At 39.5% G+C, this 19,022-nt stretch overlaps 1 long non-coding RNA gene across 2 annotated transcripts in view; it reads right to left on the bottom strand.

The window, feature by feature from the left end:
* Window positions 1-8,085: 8,085 nt before the first annotated feature.
* The window catches only part of LOC113014985 (uncharacterized), a 37,873-nt gene continuing 26,936 nt past the window's right edge, over window positions 8,086-19,022 (bottom strand). For both annotated transcript variants that reach the window (XR_013904608.1, XR_013904609.1), the window contains exon 2: window positions 8,086-8,934. This is a non-coding gene — a long non-coding RNA (uncharacterized LOC113014985). The remainder of the gene's footprint in view (window positions 8,935-19,022) is intronic.

Genomic DNA, 19,022 nt, shown 5'->3' with positions numbered 1-19,022 from the left:
TGAAGGCTGAGGTTACTGTGTGGCACGTCTTTTATGTAAATTTGCTCTTGAGGGATATCATCTTATCTCGGCCTTCATTGTCACAGTCCCTTTCACTGCAGAATTTAAAGTTTAACAGTTAAACGATGAATCACTTCAGTCCTCCGGTAAAAACCCAACATCACCCTCATCTCCCTTGTCAGCTTACGTGGAGGTTATTCTTGACTTTTAACTAAAGGGCAAAAGCTCTCTGAGACCAAGGCCAACTAAGGCAGTCGCAGCCATGGCAACACGTACTCAGGACCTGACCTTTTGCAGCCTCCATCCCACTGATACCTGTTTTCATACAGAGCCCACCACCTACACACAAGAGCCTCACTTTACACTGAAAACAGAGCAAGGTTTAGCTAAATTAAGGCAAACTGTTGCGTCATTCATGCAGAGAACACTTGAAATAAACTTCACTATACCCACCTGAATCATCTGAGTCATGCCTAACTAATTTACAGTTATGCAATGTGTTCTTTATGAAACAATTTAACCCAGTAAAATCATGATGCGGTACTAACTAGGGGTTACTGTATTTGAGCTCAAACCACCATCATAAGGTTAAATCTCTGGTTTTACGTAAAACTGGTTGAGGTGGGGGAGGGGGGGGGGGGGGGGGGCTGTTGGCGACAAGAATCTGAGAACTTTACCAGGAACAAAAACAAAACCATTTAAAAATGAAAAGGTTTAACGTTTTTAATCATGAACAGACCTCATGTCCCTTTAAACATACATCAGGAGATGTGGCTGACACGTAACGACATGTCAAACAAAAAGCAGTCTGTTTGCAGCCATAAACTGTGGTTTGGTTGGAGCTCATAAAAACAAATATGTCTTTGGTAACACAGACAGAAACACTAGCTGGCCACTTCTTTAGGTACATCACTTGGTACTGAGGGGCCCAAAGTGTGCAAGAAAATATCCTTCAGACCATTAGACCAGCAGCAGCCTGAACTGTGCATACAAGACAGGATGGATCCATGCTTTCATGTTGCCTATGCCAAATTCTGACCTTACCATCTGAATATAGCAGCAGACAGCGAGCATCGTCAGACCAGGCAACACTTTTCCAGCCTTATGATGTACAGTTTTGGTGAGCTTGTGTTCTTAGCTGACCAGGGTGGCACCTGGTATGGTCTTCTGCTGTTGTAGCCCTTTCATACTGCTGCACTAACTGAAGGGTGTTCGTCCCAAACTGCAAGGGAGTATGTCTGTATAGGTTCCCACTCAGCCAGGTCACGATGGTCTTAAGTTCTAAAAGTAACTTTTTGTTCTTGGGTCAGGAAGAAAAATTCTTGCATCCAGCTGGGCTGCTTCCTGCACCTGCTACATCTAATTAGTACAGAGTTTATTTGATATTATATCGTACAGTATATTTACAGTAATGCACTGTGAAGTAAGAGACTGTTTTTCCAGAAATATCCAGACCCCCTTACCCTTCCAAAATAATTTCCATGATGCCCCTGCTTTCGGTACACCCTGTTGAAATTTTCCACCATGATATAATCAGCTGGCTGCTGTTGATCAATGCTGCCATCCCAGGCCAGCAGGTTCAGAGACACTGTGATCTGTTGGCAGTTTTCCATGTCAGTGGGCTCAGTGATTAGGGCTCTCTCATTGAGACTGGGCAGCAGACATCTGTCTCTTAAGTGTAGTATCTGCAGCCCAGATACCACAGGATACCCTGCTAGTCCCAAATGAACTGGAAAAAGAAAGAAAGAAAGAAAAACTCTGATTACTTCACTTGTGGCACTTTTCATCTTTTAGCAAGAAGCTTTATGTTGTCCACATTTTCCCAGGAGACTCTAAGTGAACTCTCTCCTTATGATGCCTGCATACACTGCTGTGTTTGATTGTGAGGTTTAGGCTTAATCTGCTGTTTGACTCATTGTAATTTGGCTCAGGTCATTAGTGGGCACAAGATAATTGCCCCAAATGTGCATGATTAGTCCTTCATTTTCAAGTTTTGTGACCCGGGAAAATAATTTGAAGATCACTGGACTAATCGCTGGTGATTAGTCACTTTGGATCAGACTTAAATATCTCGGCAAACTTTAAAGTACATGTAGTGGTCCAGCCTTTGCTTAAGTTGCTTAAGTTTCCACATTAACCCTAAGGTGCTCTCCGATGCATCCACTGAAACATGAATGTATGATAGAAAGAATAGAAAAGTGCTTGTGTGATTGAGTGAATGAGGCAAGTTTTGTAAAGTGCTTTGAGTGCTCGTGTAGAGAATAAAAGTGCTATAAAAGGACTAATCTGTTTACCATTGACCATGTTGTGTTTACAGCCAAATAGGAAATGTTAGCATGATAGCAAGCTAAGCTAACATAGCTTACTGCAAACAAACCAAACATTGTGTTAGTGTTAGCAATGTTAGCACGGGCACATTAGTGTTCTTAAGTTAGCCTTAAACACAGATTTAGATTTTAGATTTGCTGAAGTACAGTTTTACTGTCAACTGTTAGCTTATTGAACCAAAAGTTCAAAACATCCCCTGCCATGAACAATATGCTCACATTAGAATAATAAAACGTACAAGCTTGACGTGTTTACGTAAAAAAAAGAGTGAAAGATAGAAAATCATCTAATTTAAAAACCTTAAATTTTTTTCTGTTATGAAAGATTAAAACCTTTGTATTGTTGAGGATTAGTGCCTAAAATATTTATTTTTTATTATTTACCTTGTGTTTTTCAGGCTATTAATTTCTTGGATTTTTATGCTGGTTTGCTGTGTGTGTGTTTTCATTGTGTTGCAGGAGTTTCCTGGGTGGAGATTAAGGACAAGGTTAGAAATGCAGAACACCTGATTCTGACTGTTTTTTTCTTTTTATTTGGGCTGTCTTAATTTGTTTGTTGCATGCACATTATATCTATTACATTTGTCCACTGATATGGAGTTACACACACACGATGATTAACATTAAGTTAAATAAATCTTTGATAGTTCATAATCAGTTGGTGGCATGACTCCATTCTGTACTGCGCTGTACAACTCAGTTGTACCAAGGTAATAGAAATTTGAGTGGAGCACTTTGTAACTTTGTTAAGAATTGTACCGTATAACTAAATTTATTAAAACAAAGATTATTATTAATTATCATTTTTCTTTCATGTTTACTATTATTACTGTATTACTTTTCATGTTTTTCTTTGGTAGCTGTGTTTCTCTTGTCATTTAGTTTTTTCAGTCCCCCCTGAAATGGATGGATGTTTGTGTACTTTTTCTTCATCTGCTAGAGCTCACATTTTGTTATGTTATTCTCCCTCTCCCATTACAACGTGACACAATCTCCTGGAGCACAAAGTGATGTTGTTAAATTGCTTATTTAATTAAATTAAAATGGAAAAAAGCTTAAAATTTTCACATGTGAAGTTAAAACCAGTAAAAGTGCATCATTATGGTCAAAAATAAGTTTTAAATTGCTTGTTTACAGCTGTTCAGTATCAAGTAAAGCCTCAGTCCCTAAAATGTTGACAGCTTGCAGTGTTTTCTCCTCTCATCAGAATAAGCTGCGTGACCTGATGGTGGAGCTACGAACAGAAAACAGCAGAGAGCACAGATTAAATAACAAAAACAAAATGTTGCCTCTTAGTGAACTTTATTCAGCAGGAGTCGTCAAAAATGGCAGGGCAAAAAAATGCACACAACACCAGATGTTTGCAGTCATCCTGGGCGGTGAGCTGCTATAATTAGCCAGACACATTTGATTCGCAGCCAAGGAAAGAACATATCTGCAGGGGGCAAGTCCAAACCATCCCCAGTGCTGCCGGGAACTACTCGGCTCACTTTTGATGTCTCTGCGGGAAACACTCATGACATAAAAATACGGTCTGGGCTGCGAGGGACAGTCACGCATGTGTGGAAAACACTCACAGGATCCGAAGTCTCCACATAACACAGCGCTATCTCTGAAGATAACCTACATACAGGAGAGCTCTTTTTCTGCACGGCGACTTGTTTTTGTGCTACAAAGATCCGCTTAAAAGTCAGCGGCATCAATTCTCAGTACATCTGGTACAAATCGCAGCGTTAATCTCCTGAAGTTTGCTCTGTGCCTCGGCTTGTTTGTGCCTCTGCTGCTCCAGCTGTTTCTGAGATCTGGTGATGGGCCAGTGAGCGACATTTCAGGACAGATTTCGAGTTCATTCAGATGTTCACTAACATAAACCTAACACGACCCTAAATGTGAGTCCCAAACATAGTGTTGCTGGACCCAAAGGAGAAAACAACTAAAGGACCACCGTGCAAGTTGTCGTGCTGGAAGAGACCATAACTATGTTAAAAACACCACCATCTCTGAAGCATTGTGGTTTTGTGTTTTATGTGTTAACTGAGAAAAACATGTTAAATTCTGAGGAATGTTTAGTGACTTCTGGGCTGGTTATTGGTCAGCTGCAGTAAAAGTCTCATTATCAAAAGCCTATAATTTTCTCTAAAACCCCAGTGTGATGTTTTTATACTTTGGCATTCATTTCTGAGCTTAATTTCAGACTTAAGCATCACAATAATGAGCACAATAATCGGTGGACATAAAATACAATGGCATTAGAACTAAAATGAATATTGGATGTGACTGTGGCTCATTTTATACTTCATAGTGTTGCATCTTAGACATCTCTTAATGTCCTGTTTGTTTTTAAATGTTTTTATGTTGCATAAAGTATACTTTACTACTTTGGTTTCATTTGGATTACATAATAATGGAGTAACTAAGTATAAAATTACTTTTGAAAATAAGTAATCAGTAATTAGTTACTAATTACTTTTTGCAAATTTTCAATAGTTATTAGTTACTTAGTTACTTTTTATAAACATGAAACACAACCTGAATAGGTAATAAGGTAATAGACCTTTCAGGCCAATTCTACTTTTTATGCATAACCCATCAGATAAAATGTAATCAAATGAAAAAGTCTCTTTTTAAAAATTGTTTTATGAGCTTTAATCTTTTAAATTTTTTGCGCATTGCATCAAGCAAAAATTAAATTTAAACAGTCTTTGACTGGAAGAAATTTGTTTAACATTTAAACCTATTTTCTGCATCTTCCAGCATATTTTGTGTTTATACTCACTCTTTCAAATAGATGCAAGTAAAACACAGCAGAAAATAAATAAAAAGACTCAGAGTCCTGTCACTCTTAAATCTATTGTTACCTGTTAAGCAGGAGTGGAGCAGGCGGAGGTTTACTGGGTGCTGCAGCGGTCACGTCAGTGGGAGGATCCGGGGGTTTATCTGTGAATTTCACATCCCCGTGGCAGCGTGCTAAGTGCTTGCTCAGAAGTTTTGGGGGGTTTTTTTGCTCTAAAAATACATTTTTTCCCCACACAGTGTACGCTAATGTTTTTTATATATATATTATATATATAAAACATTATAATTTATATATATATATATATATATATATATATATATATATATATATATAAAAATTATAATGTTTTTTATATATATATATATATATATATATATATATATATATATATATATATATATATATATATATATATATATATATATATATATATATATATATATATATATTATAATGTTTTATATATATATATATTATATATATATATATATATATATATATATATATATATTATCCATTGTTAATCTGCACACGTCTGTTTCCACGAACGTCACATGCCCTTACGTCATTGTCATGAGACACTCCTACAAACGCAGTAACGCCATGTGCTTATGGGAAAGTAACAGTAATTTAATTACTTTTTTTGCAATAGTAATCCCTTATTTTACTTGTTGCTTGACAAAAGTAATCAGATTACTGTTTTCACTTCTCATGTGTGCCGCACATAGACCATCTGAATAATACTTGTAACCACAGACCCATCTACATCTTATGCTGGGACTAAATGATGAGTTACTGGTTTATTTTTGAGACCTTTTACAAGTTCTGCTGCACTGTGCTTTTAGGCTTGTGGATCAATCGTGGAGCTCCTACTCATAATCTGTGGCTGCAAGCTGTGCGAAGTATCATTCCTTTTGAAACCTTTTCTGCAGCATTAAAGGATAAACCCTTTTTCATCCTATCAGCCCTGGGACTCATTTCCTAAGTACCTGGGTGCCTCTGCGTCTCAAAGGATGAGCTTGGCACTTTTAGATCATGCCTGGAAAAAAGGAGATGAAATCATAGTTTCATATGATACATGCATTATGTGTTGCAAAAATACTGCTTGTAGCTGGTAGTAGGTGAGATTGGGTTGAAATTTTAGTCCAGGTGTTTGGAACTTAAATAAAGAGTCAATACTTATCTGAAAAAAAAGAGTTTTCACAGGATGCTGTGTGAATAGACGCTTACTGCTTCCATAGAAATGAAGAAGGTAAGTAACAGCCTGCTGCTGCTACTCATGTAGACACATTTATAAAAGTAGAGGTTTGGGAAGTTTGCTGGTCTGTCCACTCAGGAGTATGTTAACACAGTCTTCCCAGGAGTGGGAATTCACTACAAGATCAGGCAGTAAAAACCAAACAAACCAATAGCTACGTCCCAAACTCTAGAGGCCTCATTTAGCATGTTAAATGTGAAAGTTTATGACATTAAAATTGGAAAAGCACAACAGCAAAACTACTACAGAAGTATGACTGAAAAAGAAAAGAATCAAGGTGCTACTAAGGCCCAGGCAAAGTCCAGACCTCAACCTGACTAAAATGTTGTGGTGACAGAGCTGCGCACAAGCAAAAGCCTGCAAACTTCAGTAAAATAAGTCAATGTTATAAAGACGAATTTGCCAAAATCCTCCGCAACAATGCAAGACATGGATAAAAGTCATATAGAAAACCATTGCTGCATGTTTTTGTTACTAAAGGTGGCTCTACGAGCTGCTGAATCATGTGGTATACTTATTTATTCACAGATATGTGATTCCCTCATTTCACAGCAGCCAACTTACCTGCAGGTATATGTTTGTTGTATTCTGACAGAGCTAGTACACAAACGTTTCCAAATGTTAAAACATTGCTCTAAAACCTCAAGAAGAGATGTCTACATTTAGGATCTATCATGTTTTGCTATTAAACTCCAGCTCTTGCCACTTTGAAACATACAACAATAATTCCCTGCCATCCATGATTAATAAAGACTCTTATTTTATCACATAATGCAGTTTACTGAATCTATCTGGTTCTGATTACTAACCTAATAAACTATTTTCCATTTTCTTGTACCTGCCCAGGACATTAAATGCTATTATGATGACAAATGAACACACAGACACACACACACACACATGACCTGAGGATAAACCTCCGGGTCCATCCTCCCACTTCATCCATTCATCCCATTCATCCACTCATTCATTCATGAAGACAGATTAAGGTATTAAATTCCTCGTACACTATTCTCTCCAATCCCCTTCATGTACCCAGACTACATTATAAACCTGAGGGTGGGAGGTGGTGGTCAGAGTGGTGGGGGAAGGAGACGCAGATGCTTTTATTTTTGAATGATTTTTTTCCCCGGATTATTGCACAGAATCATGCACTGGAGGCCAGATAATCCAAATTACGCACACAGAAGACGTATAATCCACTCCCAGCTGTTGAGATGAATATCGGCCAGACGTACTTGATGTTCCAAGTTCACCACAGAAACATGAAAGCAGCCATAAAATAACAAGTGCAGACAGATTTAATTTGTTGCCCATTTGATTTACTGCTTTAATTATCTCCAACAAAGCTGCTATTCCCACATAAATGCCTCTGCTTTTATTGTTTGTGGCTTTAAATGTCACAGCATGTCCACATTCATTCTCTGAGACTTCTGCACACACAGGATTACATTTATTGGATTATTGAAATTAAAAGGCCTAAAATATCTGACTTACATTTATCTGCTTACTATGTACAAATTCAGATATTATTACTTCTTTAAACCACTTTCCTTTCACCTCCATTTTTTAAATGTGACAGCAGTTTTAAACCTTGGTCTCATGGCTGAATAAGCATCTTATGTAAAGGTCATTAAGGCAATCTCAGGCTATAACATTTCCAATAACCATACGGCAGCAAACTGAATGACATCAAAGAACACTCCACATGAATAAATCTCTTTATTCAGTATTTTTTTCTCACAAGCACAATTAGAAATCCACAGCTGGAGCATCACACATATGACCACATGGTCCAGTCTGGTCCAGTGGATGGTTTTATAGAACATAAACACAGAAGAGAATGAGGGCAACATTTTCAGATTTCTGTGCTGCAAGTTGTTAAAAGATCACATCATTAAAGTATTAATTTAATCAGATTGGGAGGTGTGAGTCACTGTCAGCTGCACAGCCTTCTTACATTACACACTGCCTCCCAAACCACACCAAAGTAAGATGAGCCACGGAAAACTGTGCTGTGCTTTTCTTTGAGTTGCATTTCTTTGTAATGACAACAGACGAGTTTTATGGTTCTTCTCTCAGTCTGTTTCACCTCTCTGCCTTTCCTGATGTCTGTCCTGTTTGTATGTCTGTGCATCCTTCCCAGATGTGTAGCTTCCACTAGCTCCCTGGTTGGCATGTCTGTACACAATCAACCAATCACTATGTTGCGTTTCATTTGAAGTGGAACGTTAACTAATGAAGGAATGGCACAAGTTTTAGGACGATGATGTAAAAGGTAGACTAAGGTATATTATGCGCCGCCTATGTCGGCCTCCTCTCAAGCCTCCAGAGGCTTCCCCAACACCAGCTGCCAAAGTGCCTCCTTCATCGCCAGCCTCCAGAGGGGTCCCATCTCCTCAGCTGTCTCCTGTGCCGTCGACCTCCTGAGTTGCTTTGCCTCTGCTGCTCCAGGTCTTGCCCTACGGCCGAGCAGACATCCAGAGCTACTTATATTTGGACTCTTGTGCTCCCTCTTTTCTTTTTGTTTGGTTAAAAATGGCTGTTGTAATCTGTGTAATGTAAGAGAGTCATATTAGTTTTCTTGCAGGCAACACAATGAGGCAAGAAGAGAGATGAGGATAGGCATAGGTAATGCACTTAGGTGTGGGGACTTAGCAGGGGGGAGAAAAATAAGATTTAGTTTTTCTGAAAACTGCAGGACCTCTTGTCTGCTGAGGAATTCTTTTGCACCAGTGATGAGGTTCTGAATGGCTAGTGCAGCAAGAGATGGAAATTCAACCTGACTGGATCCAAACTGCCATTAACCCCAGAGAAGAAGAAAAAGGATTAAGACTAAGATGCATTGTATACCATTCTTGTTTAACTGTGACTCACTTAAAAAAAAACATACACGGATTACTGACCAAGCTGTATCTGTGAATTTGCGGCAGCATTGAAAAAAAAATCCAACATGCATCAGGTTGCATTCCAGGTATTTCTAGCAGTAGCTGAATGGTTTTACCTTGCTATCGAGCAAACAAAGCCTGTTTCTCTGACTGCTTCTACTGGAATAGAGTCACGCTGGGTTCCAACATCCGACTTCTGAGAAAATAGGAATGCAACCGAAAGAAAGTTTTCCCACGCACTCCCCCACTAGATTGTCTGCGTGCTTTAGTGGCAGTTATTGCAGCAGGTAAATGAAGCTTTCAAACATATACAAGTTCCTCTGGAGCAATTAATTTCAGAAATGTTATTTTCCACTTGAATTTTCATTTTGGGATTCTTTTTTATTTCTTTGACTAAATTTCACCAACTAAATATATGGCAGCAGTTTTTCTCTTACTTTCTATTGTTTTGATTCCATCTCCAGAATTTCTTTGTTTCCAATAAAACAAAAATAATTTCAGTGACACAATTCCAGCCTGCAATATGTGTTATAAAAGCTGCAGCTCCACAGTGCTCTGGAGGTTTACTTCTTTTATCTCGCTATGATGCATAAAATCAGATTTGATTTGAACATTTAAAATTCATCGAGTGACTTTGACAGTAAATTTCATGTAATCAGTGCACGAATGCTCCTTTACTCTTGGTTCAGCTCTCTCATGCTGGCACACCCTGGCATCATTTAATTATTAACATGCAACAAGGACAGACAGATAACTATTTACTGTCACACCAACAGACACTCTAAAAACACCAGTTAACCTGACCAGCATGACTTTGGACCAGTGAGGTGATTGATGCACCACTGTGCACACTGGTCAACTCACGTTACTAATCCATCTACATTATGAAGTTAGTTAGGTTAGTGTTTTACCTTCTTCTAGTTTAGTCCATGATTAACAGATTGTAATTTATTTAATGTTTTTCTCACCTAACACTCAAAGCACTCTTTGCATTGCAGACTGGATGCACGAGACATTTCAACCACCGGCCTCCTGAACAGCAGATAACCCACTCTAAATCCTGAGCTAACATAAATAACAACCTTAATAACAATAATCCAGGACATGTGACTGAAAACAGTATTATTACACACCACACCCTCATTAGCAAAAAATTCTTCTGAAGCCTTCTGAAAGGTTCCAGCCTGATGGTGGAATTGAACTCAGGACGTTCTTGGTGTGAGGCCACCGTGCCACTGTGCTGCCAGTGAGCAATTTCCATGTAGTTTTATCTGCTGCACTAAACCTCTGATGCTGTAAAATAGTGCTCTCTCCGAGTCTCAGCTATTTTCTCCCACTACTCCAGATTTTGATACCTGCCTGCCCTCTCTACAGTGCTTCTCCCTCTGAGGTCCTTCTCTAATTCTTTTTATTTAAATCTGAACCTTTAAACACTTCACAATAGCCGTAGTGTTCCCCGAGCTTGTCATATTCTGTTGAACATCACAATAATATGATGTTACACAAGTCTTCTCTCAAAGGTCAACCGTCTGAATGCTTTCTCTTCAACTCAAAGCAGGTCTTGCCAAGCAATGTTCCACCCAATGTCTAAAAGTCACCTCACAGATCTTTAAATAACAGCACGCAGCATAGTTTAAACTGTATGTCTGTGAAAGTATGTGAGCTCCCCTTTCAAATGAATGACTGATATATATATATATATATATATATATATATATATATATATATATATATATATATATATATATATATATATATATATATATATCATACATGCACGTTGCACAACAACGTGCATGTATGTACAAGAGATGCACTCTTTATTGCAAGTCTCCTTTCAGTCACATTAGTTGCCATGATAGGGACACATTAGAGCTAATAAAGCCAATAAAGGTTAAAACCTGGTGACTGTAGAAGAAAGGCAGCATTATATAACTGTCATCGCATATTAGCCTAAATCCACTCATGTGGCTGCCTTCCCTCATGAGCAGAATCATAAGCAGATAAAATGTGTCTGGAAATACAGATGAAGGGGGAAAAAGTGGGATGAAGGTCAGGAATGCTGATGGTTGTAAAAATGCATTCCCGGCTTGTGTCATATGACTCTGTAACACAAAGAGCTGGGTCTGACAGTTCACGCCTGCAGTCTGCTGCAGCGATCTGATTCTGGTTCCCATGATTTAGCTCAGTAACCCCAGCTCTCGTGATAAAATGGGCGAAAGGGCGTTTTAGGGCACACGAGGCTCATTAACAGTCACCTGCTCATGAGAGTTATGTAAGAACAAACCATCAGGATGATGTTCCAGTTTCTGATGATCAGAATCACAAACTCCATGTCCAGGGTATGGGAATGACAAGGATGACCAAATTGATTCAAGGTCTATGCAGAAAAAAGGAGACATCACATGAAAAAAGCTTAAAGCAACACTCAAGTGTGATTTAGTGTTGTTTATGGTCCAGAAACCTCTTAAAACTGCAGCAGCACTTCAGCTCTCATAAAAAAGGAGGAAAGAGTTTCTGATAATCCCTTTTAATGCCCCAAAGTCCTGGAATGGTTAATGCTCTTCTTCAAGTTGTTATTTCATTAGTAGTTGTGCTGTGTTTGATCTTTTACTGCTGTGTGAGCTCGTTGTGGTTTTATGGCAGGAAAACAGTGTTAGCTACCAATGATCCACCATGACTGAGGTTACCAGGGTGATTAGAGAGGCCGATCAGTGTTCATGTGTGTTAATGTTAAAGAAAGCAGCATCCCACAAGCTGTGTGGCTTATGAAGAATATGATACATTTCTGTGCTCTTCTGTGCATATTCAGACAGAAGCTAATGGGGGGAAAACATGTTTGCATGTTTTATTTGGAGCAGACAGGAGTGACTGACATGGGAATGTTGTGATCCCAGATTTACCAGGGCATGGGGTCGAGGTAAAGTGTCCTAAACAGTTGAAATAGAACATTTTTTATTAAAAATATCTTCTTAGTGACATTCAAATTTGTTTGCTATAAAGCTGTTGGATTCCTCCTTTTGTGCTTTTGGACCCTTAAAATGAAGCAAAGTCTGTTTTTTCCTTACTGTGATGTGAGGCTGACTGGGAATTACTGCAAAAACATGCCATGTTTCTGGGATTTAATATTTAACAGCACAGTTTTTGTGGTAGTTTAAAGCCACCAAATCATTTTGTAAGTGTACTTTATACTGTAGGTTTCACTGTAATTCTCCTTTCATGTTACTGCCACCTTGAGTTTCACTCTTTCTGCCAGTGTCCAGTGGGAAAACCATGCCTCACAACACGTGCTAAACTTCATAGTCCTGTTTGTGTATTCATAACTGGAACATAAAGTACTGGGACATGAACTTAAACTCTTGGCACCTCTTGTTTTATTTAGATTCTTCACACTGACATGGACCTGCTCTGCCTGCTCCGTCTGTCCCAGCAAACACATGCACTCACAGACGCAGCAATAATTTAATATGCTCACGCTTTGAAGAGGGGTATCACAGGTGCCCGTAGCATGCTGCGTCCAGACTGTGGCATTTCACACTGTGCACATCGCTGGTCAATTTGCAGCCCGTGTACAAGCTGAGCTATGTTTGGAGTCTCCTTGGACGTAGAACGGTTACACAAGCCTATCAACTCATCTTTTTCTTTTATATAAACACACTCCAACCTGCTGCTTCCTGCTGCATCAGGCTAAGCTGTGCAGCAGGTTCAGACTGATAAATCAGGAGGATATGAGATGCTGCTATCCAGAGAGAGATTTCAAAGGTAAACGATGTCCTCTTATTCCAAACTGAGCTTGCACACAGCAAACTTCAAAGGGTGAAGAGCATCAGGCAGAGAAAGCAGAGGCCTGAGCTGCAGTCTTTGATCTGATATCTGGTTAAACGAACCATCTGCTTTCTGAGGAGCCACAAGTAGAAGCCACTTCCTTCCCTGGACGAATTACAAAGGCTACTTTCATCTGGGTCAGCAAGGAAGGAAGGAACCAGCTCAGTTCGGAAAATGTAGAGTGACAGTTTCTGCACAACTAAATTGTTTTCTCCATGCATAGTAAAGTTTAATGTCATCCTGGCAGGGCTATGTTCAGTGTACAGTTAAGTTTAAATGAATGAAGCATCATATTCATGTATGGAGTCTGTATGCCCACCATCCACTCTGCACCTGCTGCAAAACATTTAAGTCTGACCAGAAATTTAGAGCCAGGCTTTGTTTTAAGTAAGGAAAAGTTTGTGGTTTTGATTGCACCCCATCAGTAGGCAGCAATTTAAGTTAACTCTGCCAGAGATTACAACGCACTCAACTGAGCATGACTGGAAAAACAATCTGTGCCGAAACGTATCTGTATATTTTCCAAAGTGAGCATCTTCCTTGCTTACTGACCCAGATGGAAGTAGCTTTTCTAATTTAGGAGGCTTTAATATGTTGGATGCTATTATGCATGATATTACGGGATGCATCACGGCATCAGCTCAATTTAAAACTCCTTGTTCTTTATTTAGAGCCCCATTAGATGTTACCACAGCAACAACCATTCTTCCTGAGATCAGATTAAATAAAACGGTCAATTAATGTTACAGAAAAATACTCTCAGTCAGTGGCAATGAAGCGATATTTAAACCAGCACCACAACACGCATCAGTCTTCAGGATTTCATAATGAAAAAATGCTCCTTCTTTAAATCTAGACTTAGCAGAGTTTCTTCTAAAAATGGCCAGTGTTTTAATTGATTTATTATAATCAGGGTTTGTATATCTTGCATTGATAACTTCTAATTTGCATGTCACAAAAAAGCCTTTGATCTATTATCCTTGTGTCCTTCTGCTCCTAAGATTAGGCTTAAAACGTCCTTTTAGTTGAGGCTGGATTAGATGACTCTCTGTGAACTTCCCACAATGCATTCAGAAACTTCTTTGTCCTTCTTTACACTATTTTGACAAACCACATCTGTAAATCTGTAACTCTTATTAAAGTTTGAGTTTTGTGTTGTCTCCCTATTTTCTCTTCTTTTTCCTCCTCAACCTTCATGGTGGCTGCTGCTCTCTGATCCTGCCTCTGCTGGAGGTTTCTTCCTTTTAAAAGGGACTGCTTCCTTCCTGCATTTGCCAAGTCCTGGTCATTTGGTTTCTCTATAACATTTTAGGGCCTTAGCTTTGCAATATAAAGTGCCTTGTTGAGAAGTGGTGCTATATCCATAAAACTTAAAGAACGTTTTATAACATGAGATAGAGGGCTGTTCGTTTTCTATAAATGCACCAGAAAAAGGCTTCAGTCAGTAAAACTAATTAGCAATAAGCAGTGCAGTGCACCTTCAAAAAGAATTAGAGGTCCAGAGATCTGTGAAGCAGATTAAAAGTAGATCCAAAAGGGACTGTGACCAGTCATGATGAGTTACACATTACCTTCTTCTCCTGTCTGTTTCAGGGTTGTAGCTGATTTAGGGCAAGAGGTTGTGTAGACAGACACAGGCAACCAATCACTCCTACAATCAATTTAGACTCACCAATTAACTCCATGCATGTCTTTGGATTTTTTAGAAGCAGTCAGAGTACCCAGAGAGATCCCACAGAGACTCAGGGGGAGCATGCAAACCACAGCAAGAAGGTTTCAGATGAGGGTGATGGTAACCACTGCACCACTGTGCACCCTCACCTGAAACAACACAGAAAAAAAACCTATCTGCACTTTACCTTGTTTACACTCCACAGTCTACCAGCAGTTTTTCCTGCAACTGTTTGTTTTGTGTCAATTCAAGCATTTCCTGCCTTTTATTTTACTTAAAAACACCAGATTTGTGTTAATTTGACACACGGGATTAATGTTTGTCTCTAATCGCATGCATGTGATTCAGTTTCTCTGTCACTGGGTATAAGTAGATGTAAGTTGCTTATTAAAACCTTCTTATTCTTCACTTCACTCTTGTGTCTTTGCTACATTTTAGGTGAACTTTTTTCAGATCCATAAATAATAATGTCTTCCTCAGAGCAGCTTGTTCTGAACACTTTGTTCTACATGTCTGCAAACACAACATCTGATATTGGCGTTATTGTCCTCGTCTCCAGAGGAGGTGCCAACATGGGCCGTATTCCAATATGAGAAAGAATATCCTTCGATCATTCACTCAGCTCAGGCCAAGCCTGCATTAAACTTAGACTGGCTGAGTATATGTTCAAGAGGATTGGGCCTGTGACGTGACGTGACGTGATTTTCTTCCACTTGTGAAACATTCCACATTTATTTCTAAGTAAGTATTGTTCATTCATGCAGTCACGGCACGCTAAGGACTTTCTCCCACATGCTTTTCTTTGCCTACAGAGCTGCATAAAACCCAGCTGGGCGAGGCAGACGATCGACCCGGCTGTCGAGTAGTGCGTCAAAGCGATGACAGAGTGCTATTTTTAAACGGCATTGACAAGCCATTATCACTGTAAATGAAAGGGTGGAGGAATGTAGGGTTAAATTAGGCACCGTGTTTCTAAACATCCTAACAGGGTATCGGCCTACAGTTTTGACGTCAACAAGAAAAAAAAAGTTTCCTTTGGGAGTCATGACAGCAGCATTGTCCCTATGTTTATGTAATACTATGCTTTTGTGTCAGAACGGGGAGGCAATGACACAAATTAGATGCACACAGCTGAACCGGTGCACCATCTTGGCCTACAAAAAGCTTAAAAGGGTTTAGTCATTCTGCAATCCGACCCTGTGTGAAGGGGAAAAGGTGCAGGTTAATATTCTTACACAGATGCATCAGTATTTTCGTGATAAAAACACTGTCACATGCACTGCAGTGACCCACTTCCACATGTGTCTATAAAACAAGATGAGAAAAAAGCTGTTCTCTGCAGGGGAGCTATGGAAAATTCCTCCTTTAGTGGCCAAAGAAACAGCATGGGTCCCTGAAGATGCCTGGACCAACTTGGCAATGATGAGAAGAATAACTGCCTTATCTGAAGAGTCCCTTGGAAACAAAAGCATTTCTCAGCATCAGACACTCCTGAAAGAGAAATGTGGATAAGCTATAACAACCTTCTGGAACAAAGATAAAGCTTTCTGAATAATCCATAAATTCTTGCTGTAAGTCTTTCTTTCACCCCTGTATGACCCAGTGCCCTCTGTCAGTGTTTAACAAAGACTGAAGGTTAAATGTGAAGCAGTTGCATAACAATGTTTTGCATGACAGCACCATGACTAACCCCTTAACCTCTTGTCTTCACGCACATAGCTGTCGCTATTTTTATTCCCCTTCATCCTTGACCTTGCAAGTGAATCTCTAAACAATCTGAAGGAAATATCCATTTCCAGACATCCAACCTCCACACGTAAGGAAAATCACAGCCCAGTTCATGAAGGTTAAACAATAAAGTGCTTCGCAAACAAACCATAATCCATTTAAATATCTTTCTACTTTGACCACTCATGTTTTATAGGCAAAGGTAAGATCACCGAGTTGTACTCAGAACAATGGCAGCATGTTATGTTCACTGACACAACCGGAGGGCTGTTAAACGTGGTTTCACTATGAGCCAAACGCGAGACTGATATCAAAAGTCAGACATACAATCATGAAAGAGAACATTTTCACAGGAATTCTTGCAGTCCTGTGAAAAACTAAGAACACCCTACTGTTTCCACAGGAATAAGAGGGTAAGTAGCAGGCAGGTGCTGCTACTAATCTACCAATCAAATGCACTTAACTGATCATCAGCAACTCTGAGCACCTCTATAAAAGCTTTTGGCAGTTTATTGGTGTGTGTTATTAATTGTTATTAATGTCACACTCTTACCCAGAAATGCAATTCAGCCTAATGTCATATCGTGCAGTTGCAGAGAAACTGCTCGAGAGCAACATCTCAGATTCTGCAGGACTCAGATAGCATGTTAAACGTTTAAGTTCTTGACTGTACAATTAGAAAGAAGACATTAGGCTCATTAGGAAGGGTTGCAAGAAGAAGGCCCTTTCTCTCTAAAAAACAAGGCAGGACAGCTTAGGTTTGTAAAGTAGCATCTGAACGAACCAAAAGACCTCTGCAACAATGTCCTGAATAGAAACCTGAATAAATAAACCTCAGTGACATGAACTTTGTAAGAGTGGGCTATTCATAGGAAAGCAGCACTTGGCGATCTGGTGCTGATTATTTTCTCCAAACATTATTGTTGGGTTTTTACCTTACAGTATAAAACACCTTGAGGCAGCTGTTACTGTGAATTGGTGCAATATAAATAAAGCTAAACTGAATTGAATTAAATGGATAAACACGCCCCAAGGTGAATGAATGGATCCTGGGGTGGTTGAAGGGTTTTAAACAGCAGGCGGAAATCCACGAATAGAGGGAGAGATGGGAACCTTTGTTTCTTAAACAGACCTCCAAATCAGGAGGCTGTGTTTGGTGTATGAGGGGGGAGAGTGATCTGCCTTTGGTACAGTATTTAAGCCCAAGATTTAAAGCAGCACGAAGGAAAGACTGAATCATCGCTCTTGTTTGAAAAGCTCCCTTTTAACCACTCTCACGCACAGAGAGGTCGTCTTTTGCTCTGAACACTGAAAGAAGTTTCTTACTGGTAACACTTCACCTGCAAAGGATGTCCCCTTTGTTCCTGCACCTCTTGGAGAATAATTTCTCCTGTATTAACAAGAGAAAGTTCTTCCAGCAAGATGAGCCATCACTTATAAGGAGGAGAAGCAGGAACTTAGATCTGGAAGTCGTGTCACACCATTTGGCTCCTGATCTTGTACAGTACACGGATGATTCAATTACTCTGTAACTGTTACATAAGAAGAAACATGAGCAGCAGAGGACACAGGGCTGAGACGCCTGTAGCAGTCCTTGCAAAGTGGAGGCTGCAGAAAGCCACTCTGCAGGAATTAAACCAAAATTGGCAAAGAAGATTTAATCAAGTAATTTCTGCATTTCATTTAAGTCTTTGCTTGTGGTCCAGCTGGTGCCAGTTTGGCACACTCCAGATGGGCATCAAACATGGCGAGGAATTATAGAATGTATTTATAAAATAAATGAACTGCGCATCCGAAAGACCGCGAAGCATCCGAGGTCGATGTCAGTCACAGGACAGCGGGTTTGCTTATGTAAGTGAGGTGATATCACACACAGGATGGAATAGCTGTGTTTGCCTTAGGATGATGTTCCCTCTTTCATAACACTTCATGTATTCTTAATCTTCCATCAGATAAGCGCTCACATACTTTTTACATCCTGCACACTTATCCCATCTCTCTCCGGTTTGAACCCATCGCTCGCTAAGTGCGACCACGACACTGCCGACTAGAACAGTGGACTTGCTGGACTTGTTGGCATTGCTGAATAAATGACTTTGCCCTGCGCATATGCATTTACATAACACTCTAATTCTGAATAAAAAATTATTCCCCTAATTTTGACTTTATTTACTAAACAATTTATAATTAAATGAGCCTTTAAAAAACATGGCCTGTGCTTTTCAACTCAGTGCCACATACCCCAGCAGGACACGTCTGCTTCACACTTAAGGCAATGCTTACAATGCATCAAATGAGGCGCAGCATGTTTCAAAGCCTCTCTGTTCTTTGTTGCTCAAAATAACATAGGGTTTATTTTGATGGAAGAGATGGACAGAGAGAACAGATGAGGAGGGCAGGAAGTGAAACATAGGAACATCACACAGAATCAAGCTAATTTTCAAAATAAAAGACTACGACAATAAGTCCACTACAGTCCTAGGGCAGCGGTCCCAACCTTTTTTGCGCCACGGACCGGTTTATGTCT

The sequence above is a fragment of the Astatotilapia calliptera genome, chromosome 22, assembly GCF_964374335.1.
Source record: "Astatotilapia calliptera chromosome 22, fAstCal68.1, whole genome shotgun sequence".
NCBI lineage: Eukaryota > Metazoa > Chordata > Actinopteri > Cichliformes > Cichlidae > Astatotilapia > Astatotilapia calliptera.
The sequence above is the reverse complement of the archived record's forward strand: the minus strand, read 5'-3'. Positions and strand labels throughout refer to the sequence as shown.